This window comes from Equus przewalskii, chromosome 1, assembly GCF_037783145.1.
Source record: "Equus przewalskii isolate Varuska chromosome 1, EquPr2, whole genome shotgun sequence".
NCBI classification, from domain to species: domain Eukaryota; kingdom Metazoa; phylum Chordata; class Mammalia; order Perissodactyla; family Equidae; genus Equus; species Equus przewalskii.
In genome coordinates this window covers 151,756,530-151,777,324 of record NC_091831.1, presented here as the reverse complement: position 1 = coordinate 151,777,324, position 20,795 = coordinate 151,756,530, and the positions used below count along the sequence as shown (strand labels likewise).

Genomic DNA, 20,795 nt, shown 5'->3' with positions numbered 1-20,795 from the left:
TTCTATGAAAGTTTTTGCTGTTATTGTTTAGTGATTTGTTATTGTTTATTGATCTGCCTATGTTAAGGATGTTGATCCTTTATATGTCAGATATATTCCCAGTTGTTTGCTTTTGAATATTTTTCCATTTTTGATATGCTTAACTTTAAATTCATGCTTTTTAACATTTTTATTTTTATGCTGAAGAAGTCCTGTCCTATCCTAAGATATGAAAAATAAATCTTTCACCTAAATTTTCTTCTAGGCTCTTTATGGCTTTCCTTCTTATTCTTAATTCTTTAATCTTTCTATCTTAAATTTGTTTTAGTATATGCTCAGAGGTAAAGATGTAGCTTATTTTTTTTCCCCCAAATTGTTTTTTACACTCTAGCTTTCACTTGCTAGCCTCATTCCTCCATGGCTTCTTTGTTTTCACTCAAATTGCAAATTTATGTCTTTCAAAGTCACTATGTTGAAGCTTGGCAGTCCCCTTCAACCACTCTGGTCGCAGAATCCTCCAATTTAAAATGAAGGGGTTGGGTCTGGCCAGGTGGCGTAGCAGTTAAATTCATGCACTTGACTTTGGCAGCCTGTAGTTGGCAGGTTCAGATCCTGGCTGCGGACCTACACATCACTCATCATGCCATGCTGTGGTGGCATCCCACATACAAAATAGAGGAAGATTGCCACAGATGTTAGCTCAGCGACAGTCTTCCTCACCAAAAAAAACAACTAAATAAAATAAAATGAAGGGGTAGAACTTTGTGATGTCTAATACTTCACAACTCCAAAATTCACCCTCATTTTATTCTTTTATTTTCTGCAGTTTTACAGTAATGGGCCTTTTGGTCCCAAGAACATAGGACATATTGTATTTAAGTACTTGCCAAGAAGGATACATTCATTGATTATATCTCCCAGCTTATTTGCTGAACCTTCTTATTCAGGTAGAAGGCCCCAACCCAGTCAGCTATTACTTATCAGATATAGTTTACATTATATTTTCTTGCCCAAACACTACATATGTATCATCATATATCACTCTTTCTTTATACATATTATAAAGATATGTATCTTATTTTGAAATAATTTTATGCCACAGAAAATTTGCAGAATTCTTATATTCCCTTCACCCAGTTTCCCCTAATGTTAACATCTTACATAACCACAGTACAGTTATCAAAATCAGGAAGTCAATTTTAATGCAATACAGTTAATTAACGTACAGACTTTTTTTGAACTTTGCATCTTTTTTCACTAATGCGCTTGTTCTATTCCAGGATCTCATGTCCCTTTTATTTTTTTAACCATATTCATTTATTTATTTTTGGAGGAAGATTATCCCTACGCAAACATCCACTGCCAGTCCTCCTCTTTTTGCTGAGGAAGACTGGCCCTGAGCTAACATCTGTGCCCATCTTCCTCTGCTTTATATGTGGGACGCCTGCCACAGCAGGGCTTGATTAGTGGTGCATAGGTCTGCACCTGGGATCTGAACTCCGGGCCACTGAAGCGAAGTGTGCAAACCTAACTGCTGCGCCACTGGGCTGGCCCCTGGTGTCCCTTTTACATCCTGGGATCACACATTAGATTTAGTTGGCACGTCTTCTTGGTCTCCTCTAATCTGCAGCAGTTTCTTACTATTTTTTTGTCTTTCGTGATCTTGACAGTTTTGAAGAGTACAGTTATTTTGTAGAATGTCCCTGAATTTGTATTTGATGTTTTCTCATGATTAGATTGAGGGTAAAAATTTTTGGCAAGAATACCCGAGAACTGATGTTGTGCCCTTCTCAGTGCATCGTATCAGCGGGCACGTGACTTCATGTGCCTTATTACTGCTGAAATTAACCTTAGTCCTTTTAGTTAGGATGTGGTGTCTGTCAAGTTTCTCCATTGTAAAGTTACAGCTGTTCTCTTTCTAAAAAGTACCTTGTGGGGATATCTTTTGAGACTCTGCAAGTATCTTGTTTCTTGTCACACTTTTTCCCACTGATTTTTAGCATCCACCAATGGTTCTTGCTTGAAACAGTTATTACTGCTATTCACCTAGTGGTAATTTTCTCTTTCTCTCACTGGAATACTCTTTTAACCAATATCATCCACTACCATCGTTTTATGTGAAACAGCCCATCCTTAGTCAGCCCATGATTTTCACTGTACTTGCAGTTTATCCACCATTTACTGCATTTGGTCTGTAATAATTCACTGTATGCTCACTGTGTTTGTGGCACTGTTTGGGTATTTTTTAGCAAAGAGAATCATTTAGTAATTAATTTTGAATAGCTTGTAGTCTGTGGAAAGAGTTGAGGACACGTCCAATAGTTATAAATTATTAGAGTCATAGAAGGTTAGAAACCAAAGGATTTGTTGAACAGTTCGTTCAGATATGGGTACTTAAGTGGGATTCTTAGAGGAGATATACCTCTATTGGAAATTCTTTGGCTGGTAAACTAAGCCCTTTGGCACAAGTTTAATTTTTCCCTGAGTTCCCTTGCCGTGCATTAGTTACTTGGTTGCTATTTATGCCTATACTAATGAGTCATAAATCAAGCTCTTGATAAAATAAATCTCTAATTAAGTGTCTTTATCCCATTGCTATATCTTTGCCCTTAAGGATCCTGGCTCAGGTTTTTCTGATGGTGCCCTTTCTAAGCGTGAGTTTCTGTCTCGGCCCACAAAATCTACTGTTTTCCCGCTCTTGGATCACAACACAGGCACCCATTCACTCATAAGAGGCTGTTCCTAGAGAAATCTCAGCAGGAGTAGTTAAAAACTTGTTTGGCTCGGCTCCCTGTGCTTAAACCAATATACGTGGTTCATTTTCTTGAAATCTTCACCTATCTCTACCGGAGAACTGGAGTTAAGGCTGCTCTACTGTGTGTTTGCCCGTGTTGAACTTAGTGGTTCTTGGTAGTGGACCTAGGAGTCTAGTTTGGTTAGGAGTGGAGTAATCAAGGGACTTGTTTGGGACAAGCACAATTTTACTTCACTTTTACAGGTTTTATTTATTTGTTTATTTTTTTAAATATTTATTTTTGCAGTAACATTGGTTTATAACATTATGTAAATTTCAGCTGTACATCATAATGTATTTCGAATTCTGTATAGATTACATCATGTTCACGACGCAAAGACTAATTGCAATCCATCACCACACAATGTGCTTAATCACCCCTTTCGCCCTCCCCATCCCCCCTTCCCTTCTGGTAACCACCAGTCCAATCTCTGTTGCTATATGTTTGTTTGTTATTGTGTTTATCTTCTACTTATGAATAAGATCATACAGTATTTGACTTTCTCCCTCTGACTTATGTCACTTAGCATAATACCCCCAGGGTCCATCCATGTTGTCACAAACGGCTGGATTTCATCATTTCTTATGGCTGAGTAGTATTCCATCGTGTATATGTACCACATCTTCTTTATCCATTTGTCCCTTGATGGGCACCTAGGTTGCTTCCAAGTCTTAGCTATTGTGAATAATGCTGCGATGAACATAGGGTTGCATGTATCTTTATGCATTTGTGTTTTCAAGTTCTTTGGATAAATACCCAGCAGTGGAATAGCTGGATCATTTGGTAGATCTATTCTTAATTTTCTGAGGAATCTCCATACTGTTTTCCGTAGTGGCTGCACCAGTTTGCACTCCCACCAGCAGTATATGAGGGTTCCCTTTTCTCCATATCCTGTCTAACACTTGTTGTTTCCTGTCTTGTTGACTGTAGCCATTCTGACCGGAGTGAGGTGATACCTCATTGTAGTTTTGGTTTGCATTTCCCTGATAGTTAATGATGTTGAACATCTTTCATGTGTCTGTTGGCCATCTGTATATCTTCTTTGAAGAAAAGTCTGTTCAGATCTTTTGCCCATTTTTTAATTGTGTTGTCAGTTTTTTTGTTGTTGAGATGTATGAGTTCTTTGTATATTTTGGATATTAACCCCGTATCAGTTATATGGTTTGCAAATGTCTTCTCCCAATTGTTAGGTTGTCTTTTCGTTTTGTTGATGGTTTCCTTTGCTGTGCAGAAGTTTTTTAGTTTGATGTAGTCCCATTTGTTTATTTTTTCTCGTTTCCCTAGCCCCGTCGGACATGGTATTATACTCTTTGACATCAGTCTTAGCAGCATTTTTTCGAATACCTTGTCTGACCGGGCAAGCTTTTACATTTATTTAGGGTGGTTTAGTTTAATTTGATGCTGCCATTGGCTGCAGTTGTCCTTTTTAAAATAATGTCCCACCAACCCCCTCCCGACCTACCCAAGGATGCGTCTTAAGCTGTCTGCTTTTCCTGTAGGGCATCTTGTGTTCCGTTGTTTTTGCTTCCTGTAAAATTTGTTCTTGGACAATGACTTGGCTCTGCGTCTTTGTGTCTGAATTGCATTGCCTCATCTATAAAAGGAGGAATGAAACACTCCAGCTAGGAAGTGGAAGAAGCAGGATTCAAACCCAGGAGAGTCTGGCTTCAGTCTTAGTCTTGCTCTCACTCTGCTTCCTCTCACAGTTCCATTCCCTAAGGCTGTGGTGAGGATTAGGTGAGATAAGGCATGTAAACCAGTAGCATAGTTTGGTGGTCCTGGTGAGTGTTAAATGGATGGTGAATATGACTATTGCAATTATTAGAATTTGATAAATGGCCTACAGTAGAAGAAATGTCTGAATAGTAACCTTTTGAAACACATAAAACAAAATTTTGCTTTAAAATAAAGGCCCCTAGATTTGCAGAAAAGAAAAATGTTTATATGGACCAGTTGATTGTATGGCTGTGAACACATAGATTTGATCATTAGATGATTATGGCCCGGATATCAGAAACATGTCTTAAATCTTTCAAAGTGACATATAATGTCCTTTTTAAAAAACTTTTTAACCTTTATTCGCTGATTTTTAAGAATTATAGCAGCACATTGCAGTATATAATTAATAGTGTAGGGCTTGGTTTACTTAATTAGAAGATTATTCTTATTAGCTTTGTTCTCTCAATTGAATTGAGAGTTGATTCTCAATTTGTGGTCAATATTCTATATTTCTAATAATGTTGTGGTGGACCTGAGTTCCAGAATAATGAGTGAGACTAGCACATAAATGGAGAAAAAGTCTTTTATTGAACTAGAAATTCTTTTAGTGGTTTTGCGGGAGAAATAGAATTAATTTACATGACCTTCAAAAATAATATCATATACTCAGGAAATATATCTAGGAGTATTTCTGTATTGATCATTATTGCAAATTGGAATATGAATTGGTCTACAAATTGGTCTGAGAGAAGAATATGATTATTTCTTTTAGTCATCTTTTAAAGTATGATTTTTTTTGTTCCATAAGATTTCAGGTTTTTATTTTGTTGCTGCGTTGGAGCCTAGCTTTAAAGACTCTTCTAGGAGGTTATTTTGTTAAGCCTGTGGCCCCTTTGGTTTCTGAAAGAAGGGCTTAGCTTTTATCAGATATTTGTACTCCGTTGGTTTTGTATAGTTGCAAACATGAAATGAGCTTGAATTCCTACAAAGGAGTATTTGAAGAAAACCTCAGATAATGTTTTCCTGAGAAGAACTCACATGCTGACTCGGTGTCCTATTAGTCTGAAGGGGAAATTTTCATGTTATTAGTTTATTGACTTCATCTTTAAGTCCATATTTCTAGAGTCTGCTAAGTGATAACCCATACCAGAATGTTTACTGGTACAATAAAGAGGAATTATGCATTTCCCTAGGAGAAAATATTCAATAGAAGCATAGAGTAGTAAGTTTTTATTATTTGACTTTCAACAAATGTTGACTGAATTTACCATTATGTTTTGATTACACATTTTGTGCCTTTTTGCCGTATTGGTTGAATTTTCCTTAAAAACAAAACAACCAATCTACAAGTACACACATAGTTAGAATGAAAAGTGACCTTAATATATAAAATTCATATACTCATATGAAAATCAGCTGGGAGATTCGTAAAGAATAAATTTTCCTTTATCTTATTTTATTTTATTTTCAATTGTCTTTTTCTTGAAGGAAATGTTTTCAAATGTTTGATTCCAGGTATCTTTTTCTCTTTCTTCATTTCTACTGTCGATTGCTTACGCAGTGAGCCAGTGTACAGGGAACACAGTAAAGGCGCTGGGGAGCAGCTCCTGACTGAATGACAAGTCTCCCTTTCTAGATAATGAGCAGAACAGACAGCTGGATCCAGGATGGTTTGGTTCATGGGTTGGAAACCAGCGTGGAGCAATCTGTGCCTCATGTATTAAAGATGGCGCATGGCTGGTCATGAATCCAGCCGTTTCCTGGCCACTGTGGGGGACTAATCCCTGCCTCTACTTTTCTCTCCTGTCCCTTTCCATCCCTACCTTTCAGGAAGCATCGCGATAACATCTTGATAACAAGAGTTAATCACTCTTCCTCATAACCAAAAGCTTCCTTCTTGCCAAAGAGTAGTGACCCGGTTGACAATGTCAGCTTTTTCAAGTGCTTTCTCTTGACTGAGGGGTGATCTTTTCTGTTCCTTCTGGCTTCAGGATAGTGAATAAAGTTATTTGTTTTGTGTTTTTTAGCCTAGTGTGGTGTTGAAACTGTGACCTCATAAGTGCCGGAAGTGTCACTGTGATAACTGTGAGCTCTGCAATTTTCCATCCAAAGTAAAATGTTAAAATATCTCAAGACTTCTTTTACGTGTTTTAAATATTGAGATTCAGCTGCTAAACATGTTTGAAAACTGTTAAACTTAGAGAAATAACTTCAAGCCCACAGGGATAAATGTTTTGAAACAAAGAAAGCAATACAAGTAGAGGAAAAAGTAAGGTGCTTTCATGTCTCTTGATAACTGTTGTTCGGTCAAATAAGTAAGTGCTGGGTCTTTCCGTGACTGAATGCTGGCCCCTGCTACTTGGGGCAACCTATGTGACCCTCAGGCTTTTTCTGAGGTTGTCCTGGGAGCAGTAGTCATATACAAGATGGAGACTTACAATATGTGGTGTGTTGTCACCACCTCTCCCCAACATAATTCATATATTTAATTTTAATTTTTTGGTTATTGTTAAGACCTGTCCTTTGCTCCAGGCCCAAGAAAGGATGAGACATAAACTCTGATCTTGTATTTATCCTGTTTTAGGAAATAGGAGGCATAGCGGACCCTTGATATTTACAAGGGTTATCACTTAGGGCTGATGAAAATCCCCAGATATGCGGCTAGCAGTATATAGGATGGCAAGGTCCGTAGGCTTTGCACTGCAGCTGTTTGGTTAAGCTCACTTATCAGCTAATTGACTTGCTGCTCCCCAAATCAGCCTCACGGTGTGATTCAGATTTACACTCAGCAAGTTTATGAATAACTGTTTGTCATGAATATTTGTGATCACTCTCAATAGTCAGAACTGGGTGTGTTTAATCAAGGAATGCTGTGGGACCCAACTACAGCTTTAGGATGAATAGAAATGCAGGGTGAAACCTCCCTGGTTTGTCACTCATGCCTGGGCCATACCTTAGCCTCCTAAGGTTCCATAACTTATGAGGCAGTGTCTAAGACTTGTGGGGCAATAGGCTTTTTGTAGATGGCCTTCTTTGTGGATGGGATGTGGGACACCAACACGTCCCACTTCAGCAGCCCAGGGTTCACGGGTTCAGATCCCAGGTGTGGATCTACACACTGCTCATCAAGCCATGCTGTGGTGGCGTCCCACATACAGAATGGAGGAAGATTGGCACAGATGTTAGCTCAGTGACAATCTTCCTCAAGCAAAAAGAGGAAGATTGACAACAGGTGTTCACTCAGGGCCAGTCTTCCTCACCAAAAAAAAAAAAAAAAAAAAAAAGACTAAAGTGTCATTTAAATACACCTTCCTACGATTACACATGAAATTAGACTGGTGATTTATTGTTTTCAGCTTTTTTGTTTCTGTCTACAATTCTCCCAAGTTAATACCATCTTTTGCTTAAGGTATATTACACTGCTGTTTGTTTTTGCTGATAATATTGGTAGGGAAAGCTAATAAAATTTGAAATTAACTTGCACTTCAAGCCCCATTTAGCTAAGATTGTAAATGGACTGGGAGTATGAGAGAGACTCTGTTGTATAGCATTAAAAACCCCACAGGCTCTCACAGCCTACATGTGACAACCCCCAAACATCGTTTCTTAACTGATGAAGTTAGGATTATCCAGATTCTTATTTCCTGAGGTCAACGAAAATACATATTGACGTAAAAAGACATTTAACCTTCAATTTCTAACATTTTGAATTTTTATTTGCCCTTTGGCGTGCGTGTTTGGAGCTCTTCGTGTGCAGATCACAAACGCTCCTCCAGAGGGACTTGCCTACCTCTCTCATTCTTTCAGATGCAGTGACTTATAGAGTGTTGGATTGAGATAGCAGTTGAGATCATCTAGTCAAATTGGTTAAGGTTCTAGCTGCAGAAACCAGGGGAGGAGTACCACCGGGTGATTTGACCAGAGTTACACATCTGGAGGCAAAACCCTTCCCCACATGCTCTTTAACCAGAAATCACAGACGCCCATCTCTCTAGGGGCCAGGCAGGTGCAACAAGGAGTGAATGAATGAAGCTGGCCTGGTTGGGATTGTGGCAAGGTGAGGGGACAGTTGTGTGCACTAACAAGGCAGCCACAACTTTGTGCCAGCCATAGACAGCTGCGCAGGGATGTGGGCCCAGTGCTGCCAGCTCTTCTGTTCTCTAGAAAGCAGCTCCAGATCTGAGTTTTTAGAAGGAGTATCCTGAGTTTTAGATGTTGTTAATTTGTTTGAATTTTTGAAAACACTGTATGGGCCCACAGTTTCCTGGCCAAACAGAACAAGTCTGTGGGCTGAGTTTGGCCTACAGCCAATGAGTGCTGGAACTAGTTTCTTCTAGCTTGGGAAAGCTAATCGTAAGCATCTTCTCCCAACTCGACAAACTGACCTCACATCGGTAGCTTAAGATCAGCCGCAGTGGGAGTGTTTACAGCACAGAAATTGGCAAACGCTGCAAACCTGGGCTCCCCCCATTCTTCCCCACCGTCACCAAAGGCATTTCTTAAAGCCCCCGTGACCTGCATACCATCACCAGTTTGAGACTTTTGCATTACACATTATGACCCTGTGGCATGTCTTTTCCAGAATTTTCTTATTCCAGTTTATTCTGATTTTTACAGCTTTTTTCCTGAGAAGGGCTCAAAATACTTACATCTGTATCTCATTTATTCTTATAATATTTTTGTGAGTGTCGGACTTTCTCCCTTTTTTTTCTTTTGTTCAAAGAGAGGATACATATTTTTTTCCCCACCATAGTTAGTGTGGAGACTAGGATTCCAGCCTTGAGCCTTAGCAGTACTTAGTATGTTGTAGGTTTTATGATACATATCATAAAGGACATTTTACTGAAATGACCTGAAGAAAATGCTGCTTGGTTCAAAAACAAACGAAAAAACAGCCCATGTGCCCATGTCCCATTTAATCCCTTTCAAAATAGATTAATTAGCTAAATTTAGGGCTATTACAGTGATTCTGCAGTCTCTGTAGGAATTTAGAAATATTCCCGTGGTGCACCTGAGGATTTATCATGTCAGAAATTATTTCCAGAGAAACTTCAAGCTTAGTTGTTACATCTTCAATTGGTAGTTACTCCCATAGAAAAAGAAAAGAAAGCATTTCTACAAATATAATGAAGAACAACAGTTAGATACCCAATTGACTCCAACTTGATTTAGTACAATTTTGTGAAGACCCAATTATCAGATGTTCAGCTGTATTTCTTTTCTACATCTAAAGTATCAGTAATAAAATAATAAGACAATATACAACTAACACAGAAGTGGACAATAAGATTAATAGTGTTAGGCAAGAATATGTATACTTCAGAATGCAAGTGGAGTTCTGTGTGGGGATAGGCCCACACCAGTGGGCTGGCCGGGAGCTATTGAGTTTGGCAGAGTTGTCATAGCCTGTTCTTGACCTTGGGTGGTTTATTTTGCACTCTCTGCTGATGGTTAATTATTTTATAAATCAATAGTAGGCAAAACCCTATTATTGTGAATTCCAGAAGGCTCTTCAAGTTTTTGTTGTAAAGGCAGTTTTAGATATTGGTTTAAGGAACTTGCTTCTGGAACTAGACATATGAATTCTGGCTTCATGACCTACTTGCTAGGTGACCTTCGGTAATTTTCTTCACCTCTTGGTGCCTCATTGTCTTTATTGTAAAATGTTGTTGTTATGAACTTGAAATGAGATAGTACATGTGAAATGATTAGCACAGTTCCTAATACTGTGTCAAATAAGTTTTTGCTGCTGCTGCTGTTATTGTTTCCATTATTGATTTAAGGATGCTCGTTGCAATGAGATTTATGCTTATAATAATTAGACTTATAATATTAGAACTTAAAAGATTTTGCCAGCCCTTTTATTTTCTAGGTTTCCAAAATGTTTTCCTTTTTACCCCCAGGGTAATAAGAAAGCTACTTTAGTAAATTGTGGTGAAGTCCTTAGGTGATACTGGCAACTAAGATGTAATATTACATTGATGAAAAATGGGCATATTTAGAGCCAGCTCTGACGGCCTAGTGGTAAAGTTCAGTGCAGTATGCTTTGGTAGCCCAGGTTCATTTCCTGGTTGTAGAACCACTCTACCCGTTTGTCAGTTGCCATGCTGTGGCGGCGGTTCACACAGAAGAACTAGAGGGACTTACAACTAGGATATACAACCATGCACTGGGGCTTTGGGGAGGAAAAAAAAAAAGAGGAAGATTGGCAACAGATATTAGCTCAGGGCAAATCTTTACCTAAGAGGAAGAAAAGGCATATTTAGATTTAGTTTGATCCCCTCTCCTCCTCAACAGAAAATAGTTATGTAACATGATCTCTGCCTAACACAGAATAAGTGAGAATGTTAAAATCTGAGATTTTTAAAGTGTTTTCTTGTCTTATTCCTTTTCTCAATTGCTACCCCCCATATCCTGGAAGCTCTTTTACGTTCTTGCCTCACCTTGATAACAAAGTGGTTGGAATTTATGAAAGATATTTGGGTGAATACCAGTTTTGGAGTCTGGGTTCTATGGCTGGGAAGTAGCCTGAGTCCAATAATTATGTGAGCTCAGGTGTGAGTCTTCCAGGGCAAGGAGATTTTGTAGGATGCCCCAGATTGTCACATGAGTGTGAAGAGATTTTAGTGTTATATAATATAAGTATAAGTAAATTTGAAGAATGAGTGCCTTTTAAACAATCTTAAAATCTATCCATGCTACTAATACTCATGAAAAGACTTTGTGGTAAACACAAAGAAATTGCATAAACTTTTTTTTTTTTGGTGAGAGAAGCTGGCCCTGAGCTCACATCTGTCTGTTACCAAACTCCCTCTTTTTGCTTGAGGAAGAATGGCCCTGAGCTAACAGTCATCCTCTATTTTGTATGTGGGATGCCACCACAGCATGGCTTGTTGAGTGGTATGTAGGTCCGCAACCGGGATCCAAACCCACGAACCCCAGGCCACTGAAGCAGGGTGTACAAACCCAACCACTATGCCACGGCGCTGGCCCCTGCACAAACTTTTTGCAGAAAATAGATTTATTGTTCCTTAAGGCTTTGGTTTTTATTAATTACAGTGTATTGCAGAATGCTGCCTGCAAAGAATTTGTTTAATTTATCTTATTTGTGCAGTTGTGCTGATCATATAGTTGCAATAATAATGAGTTGGGCAAGGTGGTGGGTCTTCCCCTTCCTTTTCTGCTTTATTTCAGAGCATGTCTTCCTCCAGGTCTGGGTCAAAGAGGGGCTTTTGGGTTTAGACCTACTTCGCTGCTTAGGTCAGATTGGAATACAAGTATTAAAACTAGCCAGAGATCTTTGTGTTTTTAAAAAAATAATACTTAAAAATTTGAGTGACACTGAAAAATAGTGGCATGTAGCCAAAGATTATGGAAGTAAAAGTCACAATTCTATTATAGATTGTATTTTGAGGACAATTATTTGTCATTTAACTCTTCTGAAGTGTGAAAGCAAGACTTGGTTGGTTTTATTTCATTTGTTAGAGGTGTGGAAGGAGTCTAGATTTGGTACATTGTCATGAGAAATATTTTATTCATGTGATAGCTTTTTGGACAATTGTATTCTGCACCATATTATAATGGCACAATAAATTGCTGCATATACTGTCTGCTGAATATGACTTTACCATGAAAAATTTGATGCATGGAGAAGGAAAGGTTGGAATATATCAACCTTTTCTGACAAGGGACTTTGAATTTTGACCTAATACAGGTGACCTTTGTGCGCAATAAAAGTGAGCTTAATCTTGAGGTCAAGGTTGAGGTGAATGGCAGGGCAATGTGGCGGATCTTATGCTGATTGTGGGTACTTCAGAGTCCACCTAGCTATTGGCTCGATGAGAGTCTGGCACTTTTTTTTTTTAATTTGTAGCGTTTCCAGGAGCTTATTTATAGCATGTTGTTTAGCTCTTTCAGGCCACCCCATCTCCTCAAAGCTGAGCTATCTGTGTAGTTGTGGTAAGTTTGTCGCTCTTTATAAAGTTTACTATTTCTGAGTAAGAGATATGAGTGTGCTATTATTTTCTGTTCTGTAGATAACCCGTAGCTAAAAATAAAAATGTTCTTATGGCTTATGGAAAAGACAACTGACATATATAACCTTGGAACTGAAAATCTCTCTTCTTTTAAAAGGTTTATTTCTTTGACAAGTTGAACTCTTGTCATCTAACTTTGGAACTGTCAGAAGAATTTTTAAGTCATTTGTTTCTTTATCTAGAGTATAATTAAGAGAACTCTTGTGAATTATTGTCTTAAAAGGTTTAGATGATTTAAAGACTGCTTATTCCCTTGAAAGTTCCTTTGAAATGCATCCACTAATGCATTTACATTATAATATTATATGATATATTTTTAAGGTTTTGCCTGCTGCACACGGAAGGAAAATTGTTTTAAATTTTTAGATAAATTTCACTATCAAAAACCTCAACTGTTTTGTCATAGATGAAATTACACCTTCGCAAACATCAGAAAAAATCCTGGCAATGTTATATTGTGTGAACACAGTGAATATTCTGCCCAAATAATTGGTTGAAACAACAAACAGTTGGGGGAGAGTGTCAGACTCTGATGGAAAGAACTTCTACTCTTTTAATCGAGCCTGCAAAATATATTCCCCAGGACTGATCAGCTCTGAAGCGCTGAGGTTTGATGATTGGAATGGCAGGAAACCATGCTTTCAGGACATAACGAATTGACGAGGCCATCCATCATTTGTTAGCATACGCTGAAACATGGGCTCTGTGTGCAGAGGCCTGTGATTTAGTAAATACTTGGGAGATGAATAGAGCTTACACACAAGGGAAGATATGGCTGTCCTTCAGCAGCCTGAGACCCAGGCGCCTGCTGAGAAGGCCATCTGACGGCACATCATCAGTAACTGGCCTGTCACAGTCAGCGGTGCCCACCGACCATCGCCAGTATATTAAATGCATTTTTAATATCTGCTTCAGTAGATTTAATGAAGAAAATTTAGTTTCTATACTCCAAGCACTGCTTCTTCAAGTGTTCTGTAGCATGGACTCGTGCCTACAGAAGAAAGGGGGAAGACCATGCTGGTGGTTAGGGAGTTGGTGGAAAAAGAAACTCAGACAAAATAACGTGCAAATGAAAAATACTTTTAGCAGACTTGGCATCCTGTTGATGTGAAAAAGGTCATTTTTTTTGTTTTTAATATACAAAGAGGTTTTGAAATAGTTCCTTAGGCTCTAATTCCCTTCTTGCCTTGCAAACCCTTTCCCTAGGAAGGTTGAACCTGCTGGTAGGGGAAGTGAGCCTACTGTTCTGAAAGGAAATCTTAGAAGGGGAATATTATGGTTTGGCATCTTTTGGATAGAGAGACTCAATTTTAAATTAGTTTGTCTTTTAAGATACTGTTTGAATCTTAGGATTTTTGCATGAAGATGTAAAGTAAGATTTTTCTTAGCTAGTTGCTTTCACGTGTTTGAATGTTGAACTTCACTCATTAATCAAGGTTAGTATATATTTGGTGTCATGCAGAACAGCTCAAAATGAATGTGAAAAAAATTCATTGCCAACTTGATTAAAAAGTGCTCTTATACATTCTTGGACTAGAAGGTTTCTTTAAACAATGTGATTTTAAAATGTTCTATTTTTATATTCCACCAAAGTGTGTAGATTCATTCTTTTTAATGAGTTTCAGTGTTGACATTATTTACTACAAAACAGCAAGACAACCAATTAGATATTGTTGCAAGCATGCACTTTAAAGGTTTCCCCTCTTGTTTAAAAAAAAAAAAATCCAGAATATGCTCTCATGTTCACAGAAGAAGAAGCTACGGAATGGGACCTATAAATCTGATTCCTGCATGTGTCAAAACAGTAATGTATTAAATGCATATTATTATAAAAATTTAAGACATGTCTTAAACATACTTACATTTTTATAACACATGGCAATATTAAATAATACATTTCCTTGTTAGCATCTGTTTGCCGTCATTGTTGGCAAGACCTATGATTTATTGCTTAAATTAATGACCAAGACCATTTTGGACCTGATATATGCCCCTAAGCTTATTACATCACTAAATAAAATAAAATGTATGCACTTGTGACAGAGTTATTTTTATAATTGTTTATCCCTTTAAGTGCCCTATTCAGTGATTCACTGAAAGGTTCATAATGGTTGGCTTGTAACCAGAAAATAATCTCAGAAAGGTAAAATATATTTCTTGTCCAGAAAGAAAATGCCAGAGTGATGGCGATGATAGGGGTCTCAGCAAGAATTTGCAACACTCAAACTCGTTGTTCTTTTTTCCAATGCTCTTAATTAATTCTTGTTGAATTTTTTTGATGCATAGCCTCCCTCCCCACCACCCCAGTTCTTACAGCTATCTGTTAATATTAGAGCGCTTCTTTATAGAAACTCTTCAATATGGGTAAAGTGGTTTTGCTGTTACATAAAGCTGCAGGGGTTAAATTGTTCTTTACTAAGGATTTTTCAGGCGCCATTATCACCATGCATTAAACTGAGCAAGATTATTTTCCTATTTTTAGTTCTTTTCTTTTGGGAGATTGGAACTTTCCTGTTTTTATATTGAACTCTGTTTGACTTCATAGTCTTTATCTTTCCTTTCTGAGGGTGCAGTATGAGACAGCTTTCAGTATTTTTACAGTAACCTGTTATATTCATCTAAAGGCACTCTACAGTACCTGACTGCAATACAATATGGCTTTGTGGTTTTCTTGCTCCGCATGAAGTGTCTCATTGACTGTCAGCTCTCCTATCATATGATGGTAAGGCAAGGCTTTTGAGAAGCTTAAGCCTTGTTTCTGGACTGCAGTGTCTACACCTTGAAACATATGGAGGCTCTTTGGATACTTGAGAGTAATACTTGTGGCAAGATTCTTATGTTGTAGGTATCTTGGGATGATTATCACTCAGACATGCAAACAAAACTTAGGTCCTAAGAAAAGTCTTTTCCTTGTCTTCTTCTGACTTTTACTGAATTTTAAACAAAACAGTTCCTTGGAAATCGAAACATTTGTTTCTCCTTAGTATCTTTCCCAAAGCGGTTGATCTGATAAAATCTTTAATGATCAAAAATGATCAGGCCAACAGTCGTGTTGTTCCTGAAAAGCTATATTAGCCTTTTCTGTTTTGGGTTCTCATCTCCCATTTTTGAGCCTCATATCATCCTTCTCATCTCATCTTCTTTGTCTGGGAGACCTGTCTCCAGATAAAACATTTTAAAGGAAAATTGATGAAAAAGACTCTCAACTGCCAAAGTCTAATTCTCTCTCTCTCTTCCTCTCTCCTCCCCTTTTTTGTCTGTTGAATATTGGTTTAGATCCACTAAGAATTTTTTTTTCTTTGAGCATTGTAGTTACTTCTACCTGTTCATTTGGAATGTATATGGTCCTGTCTTTTGCTTTCCGTTTGACTGTGAATTCCTCGAAGCTCGGAGCCATGTGTTTGCTGTGATCGTATCTTCCAGCTCCTCCTTTTAGCGCCTAGCATGGTATTATGGTCCTTTATGCATTCAGTGAATTCTTGCTAACCTCCTGAAACAGGCCAGTGCTTATTTTTATGATCTCTTTTGAAGAAGAGATAACTTAAAAGCATGTTGCTCCTTTTGGGCTAGTATTGTTCTATCTAGTACCATACAAAGGACTTGCTATTCTTTTTCAAGATTGTTTCTTAGGCTCCTACTCTCTGGGTCAGGATATTTAAGTCCTATTTAAAAATATTAAAATATTCAGGAGGCAGCTAAGTGCTCAGCCTAGTGTACTACTTAACACTAAATGAAAGTAAAATATAACACAGACATGGAGCCATTTGTTATATTTTAGTATATGAAGCAATGGCTGTGTAAACCTTAACCTTGTAATTTTGTGAGCTCCACTTTATCATGTAGCTGTAAGGGTAATCAAAATAAATCACAGGAGATGAATAAATATTTTCTAGTGCTTTCTCTGTGCTTTCAGAAGTGATGCTTGATCCATGAAATTTTAGTAAGTGTATTAAATAAAACAATATGATGTGCACTGTGTCAGATCTGATAAATTATTCGGTATAGGACATTTCTACAACATATGTTGAGCTGCTACGTGAACAGCTTAATGACTATGAATTATGTTAATCTGGCCTGCCATTTTTACATTTTGTTAAAAATTGCACTATTTGTATTATAGATATTTTTATGTATATATATATATTTTGGGGAGGGGCAGGGATAAGAAGAAGGCAGAAGAAAGGCACAGGTCATCTTTGCGATGTTCTGACAGCGATCCAGGGCTCCTCAGCTGTGCAGTGTACATAACACAGATGTTGGGGAGTCATCTGTCAGCCATGCCTCTCCTATGGAGTTAAAGTTCTAGAGGGAAAAGAATTTGACACAGTGCTGTCACTGTTACATTTTCACAATAGAAGAGCATGCAAATATTGAACCTCCTGCTTAGCAGTAGTGCCCTGTCTAATGTCTGTGCTGGTTAGAATAAAAAATCATGGGTGCATCTTGGGCTCAGAGATCTGACAAAGGTCATGCTATGTTGGGCATTTGAATTGGAAATTGTCTGGACTTAGATTTTATAAAGCTCCCACTGTTGTGTGTGGGGAGAATTTCAGCAGGGTTTTGTCCCTGGAGAGGCCTCTTAGGCCCTTCTCTGTCCTATGAATGAATTTAGATGTGAGGGTTACTCCTGCCTTAAAACTGTTAAGTTCATTTTGCATACATCCCTAGAGAGAAAAACTGGCAGATGCTTTTGTCTTGGAAGTGTTTAAAAGAAAACTGCAGAGCAGGAACAAGAGAGAAAAGGGGCCCTGTGTGGAGTCCCAGAACATTTTGGAAATGGCCAATATGCAGTTTTCATCAGTATGAAGGCGGGGTGCAATATGGTGCCTGTGGCTCACAAGGGAATATGAATGTTGATTAAGCATACTCCCAGGCTTTGAAATTCTGAAAGCAGTGTCAGAATAATGGATGTTGAGCAAATGTCAAGCATTTGTTAATTTCTCTGTTATTTGGAGTTTATCTACCATGATCAATCAAATAAACTAGTGCTTCTCTCTTGTGGCATGTGTCATTGATATGGTGATTAGGTGGCTAGAGAGACCTTCTGCTTTTTTTCCAGGTAACAGATTATAAACGAATAGACAGAGCTTTTCAGTTGAAGATTTGTTTATGGCTTGGTTTAGTAGAAATTTGTATATTAACTGGGTACTTTGGTGGTGGTATAAAAATCTGCAGCCACATGCCAAAGATATTAACTGTGATGTCATTTACACCAAAAGAGCTAGGATTGGTGTTATGGTTTCCATCTAAATATGGATTTCAGGAGTTTATAAAACTTGGATGTAAAACTGGGTGAAAGAAATCCTGGAAGAATTCTGACCGATTAACATTTGTAGAAAGAGTTTTTGATCAATTTTTATTTTTGTCTTTGTTCCCCCAATTTCTGTGGTTAATTCTAATTCAGTTATTGACTTTTGTTCTTAAGAGACAGTACATTTGCTTCGTGTGGTTCAAAGTAATTTCTTTCTATTATTTTTAGGAAGCAATGCTGCCGTGTTTTGATGTCCCAGATATAAATGATCAAAAGATCCTTTTCAGTATTTGCACAACTGTGAATTATTGTGGAGTACTAACATTCCAGCGTGTGAGGAGTAGTTTCCCTTTTAGAATGTGAAAGTCTTTACCAACTGGGATTTCATTAGGGGTTGACACTAGGTACCATGTTTAAGTGTCCTACCCCTGAGGGCAGTGTAACTTGAACTGAAAAGGGGTCTTTGTGTGAAGCTGCAGTGGCTGGAGTCAAGGCAGACTTGTAATCAGAGATTTGGCCTATTTCTCTTTCCATTCCCCATTTTCTTTTCATAATCTTAGCCACGTAGCTCACATAATTCAGTTGGAGACTAGTACAATCCTTACCACCCCTGACCATGTGAAATAGGTGCCTTTATGATTTTTGGCATGATCTTTCTATAAAACTGGACCTCCTGAAGTGATCTGCCCCCTATTTTTAAACCTCAGTGAATTTTCCTTACAGAGGATTTACAATTGGGTAGCCACAGGGTATTCACCCCATGAACTGCCCATGTGGTTTCCCAAGGGCTCTTTTTTGATTTTCTTAACCTGCCGTAATGTCTCAGATATTATGGCAATTTCCAAAGCAGAAAGTCTCCAACTTCCTCATCAGGTTAAGATGCTTTATCTTAACCGTCTCCATTAGCCTTTGGTTTTGGCCATGTCTGGGATTGGAACTCCTAACCCTCAGAGTAAAATCCTCACGTCCTGCTTGGTATCCTGTGCCAGTGAGCTTTACCACTGCTGAGCCTCCAGCATCATAAAAATAGCGCTGCTGCCTGCCTTTCCTAGACTTCCCTCTGAAAGCTCATCATGACCATGCCCTGACCACAGCATCACTGAATCATGCTCTTACATCACACAACAAAACACTCAATCTGTTCTTGATACACAGCTCTCAGATTTATTTTCTGGTCCTAGTGATAAAACTGTTGTTGCTAGTTTAGATTAGAAAGACATGAAAAATCTTGTTACCTTGTTGAAAATTATTGTCTAGTAATAATAAAGAGTATGAATTTCAGAGACTGTTAATTCTTAACATATGTACTCACGAATGCGTCCCAGCAGGCCAGTGGAAGGCGATGATGGTTTTGGTAGGTGGTGTCTTCTGACTCCTGCCAAGCTATTAACCCCTCTGTCTCCTTCTTCCTCTTAACTCTTCTAATATCCACAGACAACTGAACTTTCCTCTTCCTTCTCGTGCACTGCAACTACAAAGTAATGACTCATTAAAAAAGAGTGCTGGATCAATATTGGGTCCTGCTGGACACACATTCAAATGATAGCCAAAACACTTTTAGGAATCCTCGTTAGCAAGTATTTTTAGAGCATGTGGCACAACCTTTGAAATCTCTTCAGTGCTCACAAACTTTACTTTGAGAATCTGGAGACAGGCAGACATCCTGAGGTTTGATAAATAAGGGGGCTGATGGTACAAGGTGACCATAAAATCTGGAGACATAATTATTTTGCCATGCATTACAATTCAGCAACAATAAATCCTTTATTGTATTTTTGTCTATGTTTCCAGACTTGGTGGCCACCCTGTATTTTGGTAAGACGTGAGATGTGACTACGAAGTTGGCTTTCTTGTGTAACTTGTAAAGTGGTTCTAAAGTTGTTCCTAGAGAGAAGTTCTGTTTTGAAGAAAGGCAGCATCATTGGTGGTGAATGTTCAAACCCTGCTCCTTCTCCAGGATGATTACTTTGGCCTAAAGTAATTGGAATAAATTAGTTCTTATCTGTTAGCTAAAAAAGTCCCTCTTGTTACTTTATCCTTGCACTGAGTGTGTAGACTCTCTTTCCTTAACTATTAGCTATTATTTTCCGTCCCCTTTACTCTGTGCTCCTCAAATGTAGATTAACTACTGAGAGGCTAAGGACACTTAACATTTCCTCCCAATCCGTTCCCATTACCCACTTCTCTGGTGGTTAATAAGTGATGAAATTGCTAAAAGGTGGACTTCTTAGGGAAAGAGGAAAAGTGAAGGGTTAGATAATCTTTTAACCAGCCAGTCCTTGAATACCATTGAGAGGCAGCTCAATATGGGATTTTCAGTTAATTAAAAAATATATATATATTTAGAAAAGAAGACTATAGTGATTCCAGAATTTCATCTTACAGCTTAAGAATGATTTTCATAAAACTTTCTCCTCTGTCTGGTGGCAGTGGTGGAGAGGGAGGGAATGACTTGAGTAGGCCTCTAGTTGGGATAGAGTTTGAAATGAGATGAAATTCTTCCTTTATTTTTCTTTTCTCCCTGTGTTTGGCACGGACTTTCTATTTGCTGAAGAATTGCTTTTAATTCGGAGTAACAATATGAGGTCCTTTTCTCCTCTTACACCATTGAAACTCATGCTTTATCTCAGCATAACTTGAAGAAGACAAATTCTTCATTCTCTTTGGAAAGGAGTTACACCTCCTATAGAGTTGGAAGAATCACTATAAAAAGCTAAATAAAATAGATGGACAGAGCCCTAAACAGAGTGATTGTCTTTTTCACAGTTTCATGGCGGGAGGAAACATGTCAAACGTCATTTTAAAAACTGGTTTTGTGGGACATCGGTAGATACTGTGGTTCCATAAGAATTGACTGAACATATTTTGCTAATGTTGAATTCAGAGAGATAGGAGTTTAAGTAGCTAAGCATAGTTCAACGTCATTTGATGCTTAGTAATTAGGTATCTGGTTTTAAAGCTGATTCAGCAAAATATTGTTACAAGTTCTTGTAGCAGACGTTGTTCAAACCTTGA

At 38.1% G+C, this 20,795-nt stretch overlaps 1 protein-coding gene across 6 annotated transcripts in view; it reads left to right on the top strand.

The window, feature by feature from the left end:
- CDIN1 (CDAN1 interacting nuclease 1) overlaps positions 1–20,795 on the top strand; it is a 208,345-nt gene that overhangs the window by 5,192 nt on the left and 182,358 nt on the right. Inside the window, exon 1 of one of the 6 annotated variants that reach the window (XM_070625952.1) lies at positions 12,250–12,452. The exons of 4 other annotated variants lie outside the window; for them this stretch is intronic. The gene's annotated coding sequence lies outside the window, so the exon portion shown is untranslated. Of the gene's footprint in view, positions 1–12,249; positions 12,453–20,795 lie in introns of those variants that run through there. One more of the 6 variants, XM_070625971.1, reaches the window with a different exon arrangement.